Genomic DNA, 12,064 nt, shown 5'->3' with positions numbered 1-12,064 from the left:
TGCTGAATTGCGGGATCGACTTTCCTTTCTGGTCATTCTTGTTTGAACCTTCTGCCCCATAACAGAAGTCTCTATTCTGCCCCTTGCGATGATTCTGTTTATCATTTCTGGCAGAGTGGGCAAAATGAGTCTTCTTTTTTGACTCATTCTGATTGTTGTTCTTAGCAAAAGTGAAACCTTCATAAAAACCGTTTTCCATGCTTAACTCGAGCCATTCGGACCGCTCTGTTAACTCAATAAATGATCTGGATGGCGCAGTAGAGATGAGGCCTTTTAGAGGCTGCGAGAAATTGCTTAGAATCAAGGACAAAGCATGCCCTTCTGATATGGGGTCTCTCATCTTATTGCAAGCTGACCTCCAGCGGTGGATAAAATCTCGGGCCTTTTTATTTTCTCTCTGTTTCAGGCCACAGAGGTGGCTGAGGGTCGGGAGCGCCTCAGCATTGAACAGAAAGCGCTCAATGAACATATTCACCACCTTATCAAATTCTTTCAGCTCTATGGGGTTGATGTGCTCCGAGTACCATTTAGCTGCCGTTCCCTCCAGACTGCGAGGGAAGCAAAGGAAGAGTGCCCGATTGTCACGCTTGAATCGTGAACATTCAGCGAAAAACATGGCGAGGTGAGCTTTAGGGTCGCCAGAACCATCAAACTTGATAAATTTTCTGGGGAGATTATCCAGATTGTCGTCTCCATCTAAACCATCATAGAAGTCTTCACTGGTGAAGACTTTCTTGCCCTTGTCGCGGGCCTATAGATCTTTGACCATTCTCATCATATCTTTTAATTGTGACTGGGTAGGGTCGTCAACAGACTGATTTTTGGATTTGTAAGCCGACCCTTGGCCCTGAGTCGACCTTTTGAATTCATGTTTATTTTCACATTCCTTGTCAGCATCGTCAGCTGATTCTGACTCATCAGATACTTCCTCATGACGACTCTGCTTTTTGCTGATTTTCGCATTTCTGGCTACATGACCCTTATCTTTCTGCTTTGTCTAAATTTGCTCAGTACTGGCTTCAGTTTGCTCTGCCAGCATCTTGCTCATCATTTTCTTGAACATGACGTACATCTGGGGATCTACGTCGTCCTCAACCTGCTGTCCTTGACTACGGGGCGAGTCCATCTCTTCTTCTGAAGCTACTGAGTATGCGACGCCTTCAACTGATGTGGTTTTCTTTCTGGACCTTGTATGAACCATTGAATGTCACGACAATTCTCTGGAGATTGCTAACGCTCTCTGCAGAGCAGAATTGATGGTTAGGCTTTTGAAGGAAATTTGGTTTGGAGGAAAATATTTATTGAGAATTTTGGTAGACAATTGAAAGAGCATCCCATTACTAGGGATTGAGTCGTCGCTGGGATTACGACAATTGCGTTGCTATTCTTTGCAAAATAAACAACTGGAAATATGCCTTGTTACCTAGGCGAGGTCGTCAAACCAAAGTGAAATATAAAATAAAGGAATTTTATTGAGGGGAAAAACATGATTTTATCAATAATACACTTGACAGAGGGGAGGGGGACAAACAATTTTCCACCACTCCGGATAATCAGAGGACATTCGAGGACCAGGAAAAATAGTGAGAGTAACAAAGGAATCCCAGCCATGTCTGGCAGAATGGTATGCTCCGGACCACTGATCTGATGAGAGGTCGAATTCTGGCAGAACCCCTGATAGTGGACGAATCTCTACGCGCTTCTGCCTCTGAGAGAACTGCCTGACACACCGCTCTGGATGATAGTATGCGCAGAAGAACGGGCCAAGTAGTCTGAACCGCTTGCCATATGCGTAAGTATATCTGGGAGGTGATTCCTGACGATCAAAGTAGTCCCATACGACTTCTTCCTCCTGAAGGTTGTCGATCAGAAACCGGTATCGCGCAACTGGAAGAAGCTTCTCTCCATTGTATCTGAATGAACTGGCTCGGGCTGGCACATGCCGGAGGAACCAAGATTGCAACGCGTAGGTGCACCCTTCGACTAGAATTGATTCTCCGAGTGCGAAACGAGTCAACCCTCGGTATAGAAAAGCGAGTGCGGCCATGGCTATTGAGAGGTGGCTGGTCTGTCGACTTCCCCATCTCCTCATAAGCTGAACTATTCTGATATCCATGTAATTTCGTCCATCGGGAAAGAAAGCTAATCCCACCGTGCACAGAACCATCGCGTGCTGAATTCTCTCTCGAGCTGTCCTGGACAACGAGCTGACTTCCACAAATGTCCCATACTGTTTGTAGATTTCGAGCAGGTCCACATATTCATTTCCATCTTCTTCAATCAGAGGCCAAGACTTGCGTCCCGTCATGCGAGCTAAGGCATCTTTAGGGTCCAGACCCTTGACATTAATAAAAAATTGTTTCTCCAATGGATCTCCAGGCTGACCGGCTGGCTCGGGCAATCCCATGATTTCTAAAAATTCATCCATCAGTATTGTCATCTCGCCCCACGAGAACCAGAAGGTAGAAGTGCTCGGATTCCACCGTTCTGCTAGTGCATGGATCAAGTTGCCGTTGATTGTCTGCTTTCCCACTGCGGACGCCAGTTCTAACCCACAATCGTCCAAGTGGTCCGGAAACATACGAGAGAAATTCTTGAACCATAAATAGTACCACCGGGGAAAGAAGGATCCGGTGCTGAGGACTCGATGTTCAGAAAGACTTTGTCGCACCTCGTAGGAGATGTGACCCTCAGAGAAGACTGAATCAAGCTGACTGGATGCCATCAGACTGGAAAACATGGAAAATTGGACTAAGACTTGGGGAAATACAGAAAATTTGAGGGAAATGCAGGCAGGATAAAAATAAAGTAGGAAATTCGAGATCCAGAAGACAGAAAAGATGGGAAATCACCTGGAGTTTTGAAGGAAATTAAGGGAAATTTGGAAAATCGTCCAGGGTTTGATGAAATATGAAGAAATAAATGGAAAATGAAGTATTTGGAAAATCGTCCAAGGTTTAAAACATGGACAGTACATGGACATAGATTGGGGAATTTTGAGAAAATCGTCCAGTATTTTAGAAAATTGGGAAAATATGGAAAATAAAAAGGAAATAACACATTCAATCACATTCTGCATAAACAAGTATGCACATACAGCATTCCCTAAAAGCTGACTCTAGATGCACAAATTTTGAAATAGTTGTAGGACCTTAATCCTAACTCTAAGGTTCAGATCAACTGTATCCAATCCAGTTATGCCTATATACTCAAGCCAAGGCTCGATGTACGTGGCATAAAATCAATTTCTCCGGTTCTAGGTTCAAGTTTTCCAACATCCTTGAGCACCTGCCGATATACGTTGGACTATGGCCCTTGGTACGTGGCAGGGGGGTTTTCACCCAAATAGGTGGCCCAATTGTGAGGCTCTGTCCCGAACTATGGTTCTGGAAGAGAGCCCAGCAACGTGAAGACCGGGACAATATAGGTAGGGTGATTTTTGAAAAACATGAGCACATGCAATCAAACAGAAGGCTCTAAGTCCTAAAGAGATAGAATTTTGAAATATTTGAAGAAGCAAACATTGTTTTCATACAATTCCTAAATTGAGGAGTGTTGTATTAGACCTAAGTCTATGTGAGCATGAATAATTCTCCTCAATATGGTCCTACTAAACCATACCTAGTCTACATGCAGTCCATGTCAGCTGGGTTCAAGCCTAGGCTCCTAGGTTCACATGATATCATAAAGCAAAGCTGACATTCCATGGAAATCGATTTTGACAATTTAAACTAAGTAGAGCATTAGATTGATCAGGCGTAGACAGGTCCCATCTCGGTCGCCAAACCTGTTATCATCGCAAAATTTTTACTTTTTGCGAGTCAAACTGACCTTTGAAAAGTTTTTGAAAATAACTCGCCTCCGTTTTAAAATGCGGGAAAATTCCGTAGAATGGGACTCGCCTGTCGGTACGAGGTTCGACCGTTCCTGCCACCTTTAACAGAGGTAATCGAACCAAGGATCAATCTACTACTCTGCTCTATTCAACTTGTTTAAATCATATTCTAATTTCTAAATGCACAAAGAATCAGGCATGTGCTATGAATTTCTAAAAATGCACATTTGAAAACATGATGCTTGCTTAGAATGACTGAAATATTTAGAATAGATATCACATGGAAAATCGTGAATTTGAAATATACTTCTGAGAGAAGTAAAAATCGATTTTGAGGAATCCTTGACATTTGGTGAAAATCGATTCTGAGAGACTTGGTTTCTCTGAATTCAAACTTGGAAATTGAAATTCTAACTTAGAAAATTTGAATTTGGAACTTGGGAAATACTTGAAATATCATTGGCAAATCCATATTTTGAGAAAATCGATTTTTGAATAAGACTTAGAAAGATTTTGATCTCTCTAACTTCAAACTTTGAAATTGACTGCATAAATTGGAAAATTGAGTTTATGAACTTGAGAAACACTTGAAATATTCTTTGAAATTCAATGCTTTTGGGAAAATCGATTTTGCTATAAGACTTAGGGGATTTTGAGGAATTCAATTTCCTTGACATGGAATTTGAATTGGAATTGGCAAATGCATGAAATGAATGAATATGAATATGAGAAATACTTTTTTGTATTTTGAGAAATGCAGTGCATTTTGAAGTTAGCCTAAGAGTGTAGGCTGAATGTGGCTAATATGAAGATCATAAATCTAAGTATCATTCGTATTCTGACTATGGCCATAAATACAAATTCCACCAAGTTTATAAACTTCATAAAAGCTAGTGCATGTGCCATCCGTGTAGACCATGGTGAGTTTGAATATGCATGAATCATCATTCATCACACATTGAAATTATAAAAATAAACTATATGCAATGCAACCTAAGCTAAGCAGGAAATGTAAATTCTTATTCCAAAGTTTAATTTAGTTTACATCACTATTGAAATTTAAATACATGAAAAATAAAGTCTTCAATGTACCTGCAAAACTAGAAAACTTTGTTAGTGATGATATGTTGGCTTTTCTAGGTTTATCCAGTAATATCTAGAAATTACTGGATTTTGCTAGATATAAGCCTTTTTGCCATGATTCCCTTAAATCAAAATTGATAAAATATGAAATAAGATTGAATAAATAAGGAAGAAAAGATATGAAATTTTGAAATTGGGGTCAAAATGACCAAAATACCCCTAATAACAAGACTATGGCCTTGAAATTAGGGTTTTCAGAAAGATATTTGGTAAAATGCAAGTTTTGAAATACAAATGAGAATAAATCAAACCAAATATGATGTGACATAATTAAAAATATGAAAATTAGGGTTAGGGATTTCGAAATTGAGGTCAAATGACCAAATTGCCCTGATAGCAAGACTATGGCCTTGAAATCAGGGTTTTTAGAAAATATTTTGGTAAAACTTAGGTTTTATGCACTAAATGAAATGAAATGAGCATCAAATTAAACCTAAAGCATCCTAATATGATTATGAATATGATTAAACCCTGAAACTATATGCTTATGCACGAAAATCCAATAATATCACAAAAAATATGATTTTAACAGTGTTTTTGGATCTTTTAGGTATCCTATTTTGCAATTTTATTAATTCAGACATCAAATAGATTCCAAAATCCATAAAAATTGGTACCTGCACTTGTTATAATCATAGTTTTGACTTAGAATTATAAAAATAATTTTTTGACATTAAATTAACCCGAAAATTGCATCAAACCCTAAAAATATGTTATTTTTGACCTAATTTATCAACCAGTTTCAATCCAAGACCCGAACCAGGGGTCAAATCTCCATGAAAATTTATGAAATTTTACAGAGACTAACTAAGAATAAAATCAGAGATTTCCCAATTTACAGATCGAAAAAAGAATCTTCGGTTAGGGAGAAACCCTTCCGGCAATCTGAGCTAAAATATATCACTTTCAACAGGGATTAAAACGGCTACTTTAGATTGCAAATACAGACATAAATAGCAATACTAAACAAAAATCTTTAAAATTTTAGTGGTGAACAGTAGACAAAAAAATAGCAATACTCACTTTTTACAGATCATGAATCGGATCTGTGGTTTGGGATTTATGACTAACACAAGTCTGATTAGGGTTTTGGTAAACCCTAACGAGTTCTAAATTTAAAAACAGATTCTCTGAAAGGGGAAAAATACTAAACAGTGATCAAAAAATTCGAACATTTCACAACAGACAGATCTACTCAATGTGAATCCATAGCACTTTACAGATCTAAAATCGGATATAAGATGAGAGAAATATCATAACATCAAGTTACCTTCTTGATTTTAATCACGATTTTAAAGCTTTAAAACCTTGATTTGATGTCTAATTTTTTTTACAGGGTTCCCGAGTTCCAAAACCTCTGATTTTTATACAATAACTCAATATCTCATGCATTCATCACATATAAAAAAATCAGAAATAAACAATGAGTACTTCAATCCGAAATAACATTATCTTTACTGTTCTAAACCTAAAACACACAGAAATTTAAGAAACTTGAAAAACCATGCATTAACTAATGTAAATCCATAAAATAAACCATAAAACAGTAAATAAAATTGTTTCTATGCTATATAACGTAAAACAAACATGAATAAACCATGAAAAAAAATAAAAACAGGGAATCAATGGCTGGAATTCAATATCACCTTTAAAACATAGATTTAACCCATTAAAAGGGTAAATCATGTATTTTATTGGTTAATAATGTAAAGAATCATATTAAAATTAATTCTAATGGATTAAAATCCCTGTAAAATACACCAAACAAGGTTAGATCACCTTCTTGGACCGTTCTTGATGGTCCTTGAGGTGAAACCATGGTTGAATCCATGAAATAGGAGGTATTAATGGCTAAATTCATGTTTAAATTAACAAAAGTATTAAATAAACTAAAGAATTTAAAAGAAATAAATACCTTGGAGTTGCAGCAATGGAGGAAGGGCTGGAGAGGAGAGAGAAGCTCCAAGAATCCCAAGGAAAGCAAGTTGGGAAAATCGCCCCCCCTTATGCTCCTTTTTATAATAAAAAATTAGGTTAAAAATTAAAAGAAATTGAAAATTTTTGGACTCTCTAAAGGGGGGGCGATTTTTGGGTGGAAAGACCTAACTACCCCTAACCTAACTTATCTAAACTAATGCCTAATTAACCCCTAGACTTTCCTAAAAAATCCCCAAATGTAATGCCACTTGGCATTTTCTACATTTGGTTTTTTAAAACACCTTTAAAAACACTAGTTTTAAAAACTAACTTTCAAAATGAGTTTTTCAAAATGGTTTTGACTCTTCTAAACCTCTAACATTAACCAAGACATCAACTAACCCTAGTCTAGCCCTGACTGACTCGAATATGGCACCACCCCGAGTGGGCCCTACTTGAGTTTTTTTTCTTTTTTTTCCAAAAGCGATTTTAAACTTGAAATTGAAGGAGTTTTCAAAAGGATTTTCAAAAGCAAACTTGAAATTCAAAGTTTTAAAATGTCATAGGGTTCTAACTGAGTCAGATTTCCTCTGGATATGGTGCCAACTGAGTGGGCCCACATCGAATTTTGGAAATTTTGAAATAAACACTGAAAATGGCCTTGAAAAAGGGTTAAAATCGACATTTGAAATTCAAGATCTTTGAAAATAGGGTCTCAAGCGAACTGGAACTCCGAGTTAGAGTCCTGAACTCTTAAAACTCTGAGATTTTAAATTTTAGAATTCAAATGAAAGAATTTTCGAAAGATTTTATCGAGAAATGATGAAATAAGTCAGAAAACACAGTCAGGGTTAGACTCCTAACTCGACCGAACTCTAAAATAGAGTCCTGAACTAACTAGACTCTTTAAAATGACCTAAATTTTGAAAAAACCCGAAAAAGACTGAAGATGGAAGTAAACAGACTTCAAAACAGATTTTTGACTGGATTTGGACTCTGGGACAGAGTCCTGATCGGACTGAAACTTTCAAAAATTTGAGAAATTTGATAAATAGAGAAATTCAGAAGCGACCCCATCTCAATGGGTCTCATCTGAGAATTGAAATCGATTGAAATTTGAATTTAACGTGAATCCAGATCGTTTTCTAAGAAAGTATTTCAAAGTATAAGGTCCCGGGGGTTGGAAAATGACAAAATGTTGAATAAAAACCCAGGTTTTAAAATTGTTTTTGAAAGAAAAGTTTTAAAAATCAAATCTGGATTGAATGTTTTGAAAACTGAAGTGCTGGATCTCAAGAATGAGATGCAATGCAATGAGATGGTATGCCGAATGCATGCAATGATATGCAATGACACATGAAATGTAAGCACTGGATAAGAGTGAAAATTTGGGGTGTTCACAAAGTTGTGTGCGTCTACGCGTGTAGATGATACGAGGCTCAGGCCCTGGAGCCAGAGCGGGGGTCCGATGCGAGGTCTGCAACAGTGCTATGTTAATTATCATGCGGAGAAGTAGAAAAACAAGCCTGCCAATAGAAAAAGAGAGAGGCAGCAGGGGCGTGACCCTGCTGGCCGAAAACAGACAAGTGACAGGGGACAAGCCCCTGCCTACCGACAATAGTGGGGCGACAGGGGATGAGCCCCTGTCGAAAATAGCGTGGCGGCAGGGGGCCAGCCTTTGCCGACAGCAACGAGGCGACAGGGGTCCAGCCCCTGCCGACAGCAATGAAGCAGCAGGGGCTGAGCCCCTGCTGACAACCATCAAGTGACAGGGGCTGAGCCCCTGCCGACAACACCGAGGTGGCAGGGGGCCAGCCCCTGCCGACAGCACCGAGGTGGCAGGGGGCCAGCCCCTGCCGACAGCACGAAGTGGCAGGGGCCGAGCTCCTGCCGACAACACAGGACGGCAGGGGGCCCAGCCCCTGCCGACGGCCACAAAGTGGCAGGGGCTGAGCCTCTGCCGACAGCACAAAGTGGCAGGGGCTAAGCCCCTTCCGACAGCACAGGACGGCAGGGGGGCCAGCCCCTGCCGACGGCCACAAAGTGGGAGGGGCTGCGCCCCTGCCAACAACACGAAGTGGCAGGGGCTGAGCCCCTGCCGACAGCACAAAGTGGTAGGGGTTGAGCCCCTGCCGACAGCACAGGACGGCAGGGGGCCCAGCCCCTGCCGACGGCCACAAAGTGGCAGGGGCTGCGCCCCTGTGTGAACACCCCAAATTTTTCAAAATGTTGTAAATATTCCCTTTTTTTTTTCTCTGACCCCACTTTTCTGGGTAATTGAGTCAGTTTTAAATCTAAATTCCATTTTATTTCTCAAATTTTGCTGAAATTAAATTCATTTTATATATTTGACTCAATTTCGGACCTGGATCCATTATCAAATCTGAGCTTCATTATCCAATTTTAAATCAAATTCTCAAAGTTTCCAAAATAACTTCTAGAAAAGCTCAAACAGTTCGTCCGGTATCCGTTTGGATCCATTGCGTTATATTTCTCGATTCGAGTTTCAAAACTCGAACATTTTCTCAAAACTTGGGTCAAAACCCATTCTTCTGAAGAATTTTCCCCAAACTGGCCTGAAATTCTCGGAAAAACACTTTTGTAAATATTTCTCAGAAAAATACAAAAAAATAGTATTTTAATCTTTGTTTTCTCATAAAGTCTTAGACTTTTATTCCAAAAATACAAAAAAATGAAAAATAAAACAAAAACCAAAAAAAAAAAGATTTGAAAAATTACAAGAAAAACAAATGAGTTTAAGCTTTTAAAATCAATTTTTGCTAAAAACCTCATTTTAAAAAAAACACTTTTTGAAAATCTTTTGATAGGAGCCCCCTTTTCGCAAAATTGTTTTTAGGGTTTTTTCTGAAGACCTTTCATAAAGGAGGGCGCCTCCCCCCCCCCATCCGTGGCTTCTCCCTCTTTCACCAAAACCCTCCTCTTCAGTCACCTTCGATCGCCATGGCCATTGGCCTCCTTCGTTCATCTTCAACTGCCTCGCAAGCCTTCTTCCTCTCCCCGCCAGCCCCATGTGCGACATCAAGCTCCACCCTCCGATCACTGCCCTCTCACTCGGACCATCGATCTGCAACAGAAGCCCTCTTTCTCGAGGCTTCTTTTTTTTCAATAAAGGAAGGCCAGCGAGAAACGGAGAGGGGATCCGTTCTTTTTCTGGTATCCATCATCTATAAGCAATATCAACCATCGTTGAGCATCGGTCACTCTCAGCCTCTCGCACCATCAGTCTTTCCCTTCAGTCGTCCATCAATGATACCTCCTTCCTCTTCCCTATCACTCCTTATTTCATAATCGACAGAAAGAGCTTCCTATTAGTAACTGCGCATAAGGCATCAGGATTCTCTTCGGAATTGAAGATCAACAAGCTAGCAATAGAAGATTCTATCCTCTTTCAGGATCCTTCCTGTGATATAAGCAAGCCAAAAGGACCGATCCTCCTCACTCCATTGAGACCACGGTAAGTCCTGTTTCTTTCTTCGTTTTCTTATTTCGAGCCCCATTAAAGTACCACCGGTGGTGTTGAGTTGCTTGTGCAACATCAACCCACCCCTGTGCAACAACAACGGAACACTCGTTCCAACATTCCCCTTTTACGCTTGTTAAATTTTCTGTTCAATTATCTGTTTATGTCCGATTTTCCTGCTTTCATTTTTTTCTTTTCTTTCTTTTTGCCGTTCGATTTCCTGTTCCTTTCTTCTTTTTCTTTTTGCTATTTGTTTTATTTTCTGCATTTTGATTTTCTCGCATCAGAGAGCGTTCCGTTCATTCTAGTTTGCTGTATATGTTCACTTTCCCTCTTCCTCATGGTTTATTTCACCTGGTTGTATCCTGCTATCGATATTCGGATGAGGCGTATTCGGGCACTGAATACCCAGCTGCCAATGAATCCTACGATACATAGCAGCAACCCCGGGAAGTCCATTAGAACCTTTATTTTACTCCTCTTATGAAGATGTGAGTTGATACATTCGTTTTACAAGCTTTAATCCTTTATATCTATATCCCATTGAGGTTGATTTTGATGATTATCCATTACATTTTGACCCCTTTGTTCTAATAATATATGATTTGTTATTTCCATTTCCCCTTTTATTCCCTGATTTCATCCTCCGTTATTTTATCTGGTTTATTGTCTTCGTTCTGTTTGTTATGGCCTGAATCGGCTGGTGAAGATTTGTCATCAAAAGTATGACTATCATTTGATTCGATATTTCTGTCAATTTCATCCCTGATTCATTCCATTAATCGACATGCAGTAGAGTGGCCATTTTCTATCTTAGTTAGATGTGATTGTTTGTGATAAGAAGCATTCAGAATCAAGTCTGTTGATACCCTCTGTGTTCTAGTCATGTGATTCCATTTGCAATCTACGGTGGAGAGGTTGTTTTATACCTCTTACAACCCAAACGATTCCAGCTTCAAAACTTGCTTTGACAATGGCTATTGTTCGGATAGTCTATAGATTTTATTGCCAATCCTCTTGGTGCCACCATTGGTTCAATAGTAACACCCTCCCTGAAGAGAATGACTGGAAAGCTATTATGCTATTCCAGACTTGGAGGATCGTTTACGAATTGTAGGAGGTCGCTGAAGCAGTTCATGTGTCATGTCTTAAGATAACCTCTACAAACTGACAAGGTAACTATTACAAGACATGAATGAATAAGATCAAAGGAGGGTTTGGGTCCTCAATGGAACCCGAGGAAGAAAATCGTTACTGCTTTTAATTTGTCAAGAAGAAGCAGCCCAGCTTGATGCATCCGATGAGTTGGTTGTTCATTCTGTGGAAAAATATTACCTGTACGTGAGCATGGATGTTCATTTTTAGAACAGAACTCGTATAAAAAAAAAAAAGCATCATCGGTCAAGTGTGGGATTGTTGGGTAGCTTTGCAAAGATTCGCTGGGAAAAGCATACTCATGTTCAGTTATTATAGATTTGTGTGAGATGATCTTGTCAATTTTTTTTTCTAGATCTACGATAATTAATCATGTTTGTTTCCATGTTAGCAGCTTGGTGGAGGTATTGTGCGTCAAACATATTGTGCGCTGAAGGTAATTTTTGTATTTTTTTTCTTTTTTTTCTTTTTTTTTCTGGTTCGTTAAGTGTAGAAATGAAAATTGTTGAGAGTTTGATTTGCTGAATGCGTTA

The 12,064-nt window shown here is 39.3% G+C and overlaps 1 protein-coding gene across 3 annotated transcripts in view; it reads right to left on the bottom strand.

The window, feature by feature from the left end:
- LOC149815479 (nifU-like protein 4, mitochondrial) overlaps positions 1–12,064 on the bottom strand; it is a 317,157-nt gene that overhangs the window by 197,224 nt on the left and 107,869 nt on the right. The window lies entirely within an intron of this gene.

This window comes from Nuphar pumila, chromosome 15 (genome assembly GCF_984573655.1).
Source record: "Nuphar pumila chromosome 15, dmNupPumi1.hap1.1, whole genome shotgun sequence".
In the NCBI taxonomy this organism is placed as follows: Eukaryota; Viridiplantae; Streptophyta; class Magnoliopsida; order Nymphaeales; family Nymphaeaceae; genus Nuphar; species Nuphar pumila.
This window is presented reverse-complemented; position numbering and strand designations above follow the sequence as displayed.